The sequence below is a fragment of the Amphiura filiformis genome, chromosome 9 (genome assembly GCF_039555335.1).
Source record: "Amphiura filiformis chromosome 9, Afil_fr2py, whole genome shotgun sequence".
In the NCBI taxonomy this organism is placed as follows: domain Eukaryota; kingdom Metazoa; phylum Echinodermata; class Ophiuroidea; order Amphilepidida; family Amphiuridae; genus Amphiura; species Amphiura filiformis.
Window position 1 is genome coordinate 69,826,684 of NC_092636.1, and position 5,166 is coordinate 69,831,849.

The following is a 5,166-nucleotide window of genomic DNA, read 5'->3' on the forward strand; positions in this document are numbered from 1 at the left end:
CTTTACCAAAATTCCAACTCATTTACATTTAAGTTGATCACATCAGAAGTGGTGCATTACAATACAATGTACTATTAATATGAGTTTTTTGTGTTAACTATTTATTGTTTTTATTATATATTGATCAACTCTGAGTAGGTTCTTGGTACGATTTGCTATCAAGTCAACATTATATTTTCTTTAAAAAATTACATTGGATCATGAACGATTATTAATATTTTGTCACAATTTGCCGGAATCATGGTAAATAAGTTATATATTTTGAGCTACTATATAACAAAATACTGCAATATCTTGTCAAAATGTACCTGTGGTGAATCCAATTCAGATACAGCCTGCCCTCTATCTTCTGTGGAAATTGGATCATGAAAAATTACACAAATTTTACTTACAAATATTTGTCACATTTTGTGGGAATCATGGTAAATAATTCTTTAACAAATTTTTCATCTTCTATTTACAAAAACTCGCAACATTTCGTATGTGTGCCAATATCTTGTCGGTCAAATTATTGTAGCTGCAGTGAATGTAATTCAGATTCACAGTTTGCCTTCATCTGTGCAGTGATGTCAACATTCACAACATGACTGCAATACAGACTGTTTCAAAATGATTGGTGTCCATCAATTTAGATTTTTTTTTTTGATACTCTTGAAATATCCAGAATGTATAGTTTATGACGTTATACAAATTATTTGGATCTCATGTTGAATTTTGATGTGTCAGATTCATCCATTATCAATGAAAACTGAAGGGTACCAATCACTTTGATACAGCTTGTATATACACAAATTATTGTGTATTACACATGAGCATGCTGTGTTTTGGGATATTGAAGGCAGCATTGACTGCCTGGTAATGAAACTGGTATATGCAATAGTGTGTTGGCTATGTCTGATAGACCATATCGGTGATTCAGGTAGGTTCATCATTGTATTTATCATCGGTATGGCTCAAATGAAACTGGTATGTAATAGTGGATATATCTGATTGACCATTTCAGTAATTCTGGAAAGCTTTTGCAATTGAAACCTTCATCGCACACATCATCACATGAGTGCATCAACTCTACATATTCATGAATCGTTTCAATCACAAGGTTTCCTTTCACGATATAAATATACCGAAAATGTGAATTGACTGAAATAGATTTTACAGTAATCATAAGTTCTAAGGTAGCTCAATTTGAACACATCTAAGGGAACAAACCAAAAGATTGATGCAATCCTACATACATGTATATGAACAAGCCTAGTGTTAATTTTGACCCATTCTGATTTTCTTTTATAACAGATTAAGAGGGTGGTGGTGAGCTTTGTAACAAATTCAAGCCAGAACTTAACATTTATAGGGCTTCATCAATCTTCTAGTTTGTGCTATAACTCAAGTAGAGTACATAATTTAATGTTCAGATATCTATGACCATGGTTTGATCCCTGAGAACCTTTACATTTCCATCTATCAAACAAATGTGATGAAGAAAATTGAAATTGAACATGACAGTTGTTGCATTGTATAATTTGCATGTAATTTTTCAAACGTCTGGTAAAATGTAAAAAGAAGCAAAGATGTTTTCTTTATAATTTATCCTCACTTAGATTGTTTTCTGATTTGGACATGTATGTATATATGTTTCATCTTGACTGTTCAGTCACTATACTGTTTTTAGTGACACACTTTGAGAGCTTTAGTGCACCACTTCCTCATCTACAATTTGGCCATTTTGAGATAATTTTGCCCTCATAGGCCTTTGTATATAAGGCCATGTTTCATTGATTAGTTGCTTTATCGGGGTTAGAAATGGAAATAACGACTGCTCTGTACCAGAAGTGGGTAATTGCAATAGCTAGCTGCCCTCTGAATATTGGGCAATTTACACACAGTATATTGTACTCATCTACACATGGCAGCTATTGTACTTAACCCACTTTTGGCACTGAGCAGTCGATAAGTTCTGGAAAGCTCATTATTTTCTGAAAATGTTGGTACCAAAATCTCATATAATAATTTGCCAAATATGGAGATAAGGCAGTGTTGCGCTAAACTCTTGACTTGTTCTTATTGAACCATCAGTTATTTTGAACTTGTTTTACTTTGACACAAGATTGAATTGCTTATTGTTGTTCAAATGTACACAGACTAATGCAGCTTACACTCAGTAATTTACAAACAGAGTCATTTATCAATAAGGGGTTGGAAGGCAACAAGACACACAGTTGTGTTGCATGCAGATGATCACACTCACTGTGTATTTGAAATATGGTGGTAATAACTTTTGTACATAATTTATGAAGTCAAATATCATGTCGGACTGTCTGAATGCATTTGTTTTATGTTAAGTTGATGCCAAAGTTATAGAGCTGGTTTTTTTTCTGTATATTTGGTTTTGTAGATTTTATATTGTATTGTCTATGTTGCTGCATAAAAATGGTAATGGTCTTAAGTGTCTATGTGTCAGTGAAACTGCACATTGTGTATTTGTAAGCGGAAGTGCTCTGCCGAGTGAACTATAACCCATTTGTAAATAGTAAACGGGGGTTGATGGAAGGTGAAACTTGGATCTGGTTTTGGAACAAAATTGTCATAACGGTGACTGTAATCACCACTGTCTTTTTACTGAAACTGTATATATACTCAAATTTGTTGTCGTTCTCACTGTATGGTGTATTGTTATAATAAATGCGATATTATATATTCTTGACTCAAAAACAAAATGGGAAAAAATGTACCAAGTACATAAGCTTTGCTAGTGGTGTAGCAAAATATATTTACATGTAGGTGTAGAAGATATGACTTGTATTGCGTTGGTATACATGTAGTAGATTTCATATTGTGCTCTGTAGTTTGTTATGTATCTTATTAAGGAATCTCATGTCGCTGCTTGCCTAACATAACTATTATGAGTTAACTCCAGCACAAGGTCTTATTTGTTTTATTTAAAAATTCTTTGAAAGTATCATGAAAGAAAACTGCTTTCACATCCTTGGACCTAACATTTTTCGACAGCAACAACAAATTTTATATTGCTATTCCTATTCAATTTCACCCTATTTTAGTGAAAAACAGGGTTCAACACCCAATACACATCAACTGGTGCTCGGAAATTAAAGCTTACTTTGAAAATGTACCGAAATTGAATATAATTTGAGAGAAATATTCATTTTTGGCCTGTCAGGTCCAGTGACATGAGAAAGAAGTTTCTTTCTTCACATCTTGAAAATATGATGATATTTTCATTAAAACTCTGTATCTAAGTTAATTAAAAACATATTATAGGACCCTGTTTACACATAAGTTGCAATTTTATTTTGACCGTGTTACTATCAGATTCATTACATACAGGTAGTATGAACAAGTGCAGCTGCTAATTTGAATGTGACTTGACTTGGAAAGTCCCTGTCTTCAAATAAATAAGGGCTCATATTGAAATTCCCTTACACAGAAAGGTGTGCGCCATCCTGCAGCTTTCCTGTGCTAGCCTTCTTTTGTTAAAATCCTGGGCAGGTTGTATCACTGATGCATATAATCCATCCGTTTTATGACAGAGCTTTCCTGAGGTGCGCGCTTAGCGAGGGGAATCCTGCCTTCTTTCTGTGTGGAAACGTGGTAGGGTATTTCAATATGAGCCCTAACATAAATTACATTAGCTTTTGCCACTATGGAAGTATGAACAATTGAAGACATCAACTTTGACTGAAACAACTTCCCAGCAGACACAAAAATATTTATATAACATTTATTCAAAATGTTTAAATAACATTTAAATGATGGGTTATGAAGGTAACAAAAATGTTTTTAAAATGTAATTGCAAGATATTTTGGGAAACATTCTTTTTAGAATGTTTTGCATCAGGTTTTCAAAAATGTTTTATGAATCTTATTCCGTTTTATAACCTTTTTATAACCCGACATTTAAACATTTTCTGTAAAACATTTCGTGTTTTGCTTGATCCTGTCTCAATCAGAATCAAAATGAAATTGTAACTTAGTTGTAGTGTGAATATGGTCTAGTTAGTTATCCCTGAATGCAGGGATTAACTAGGCAACTATTTACAGGTGGTTTTACTTTAAACATTGGGCTATTCCAGTTTAAATCCATACACCCCTTATGGAAGTAATTACCTTAATCTTCATGCAGGGAGTGTGAGTTTCAAATGGGGCTACCTGAATGGATGACTCCATTGAAATCTCCACCCCTGTGTAGGAGATTAAGCTCATGTCTTCCATTGCACAGTTCCACCATGATGCAAGGAGAGCCTCAAACTGGCATGACATGAAAGGAAGAATAACATAACTTTTTCATGCATGCTGCCAGATCAAGGCTCTCGCACATGGTAGAAGCATGCAATGGGTGAATAGGTATATGGATTGCAACTGCAATCACCTGTTATCTTCTGGTTCTGATCAACCTTGCATGAACCAAATGAGCAGCTTCAAATGAAGTGCGAGTCACATCTTTATTTTTTTTAACAAAAGTTAGATTTGGAAAAAGAAAATTTAAAAAACCTCGATAAGTAAAAGTTGAAATGTTCATATATACAAAAATATTTAACATTTCAAGGCATTTTTTAATGATTGTACATTAAAAGGAGGATAGTTTATTGTCAACAGAAAACAACAGGATGGTTAACACAGGCATGAACATTTTCAGCGTTTTAGCTGATTTCAGCATTTTTTGTTATTGTTTTCAGTGTTTTTCAGCCTATTTTTGAATCAAATTCACAGAATATGGTAAAAAACCCCATGGTTTTCAGTATTTTTCCCAAGACCAGTTTTCATGCCTGTTAACAATAATTGTCCACATTTCAGTCAGTAAAATTGCCAATTCTGTATTACAAAAACGGACCTTCATGTAATTGCTCTTAGCATAAAAAAGCAAACTTACCTTCAAACCCATAGCTTCAGCAAGAGTGATAACAATTTTGTTTTTAAGTTGAATGAGACGAATCTTGCCTGAACAAATTACAAATTGTAACAAGTCACATTTCCAGTGTTGAAAAGTGCAACAATCTCAATGGCTCTTGATTGACATTGAAACTGTATTGTACATGTTCTATCGTACTGTACTGAAACACCTGTTGGCATGTTCAGTTCATGGTGGGTAACTTTGCTGCTGGTATCAATTACAGATCTGCAAGAATATTTTTGTCATTGGGCTGGTAACTT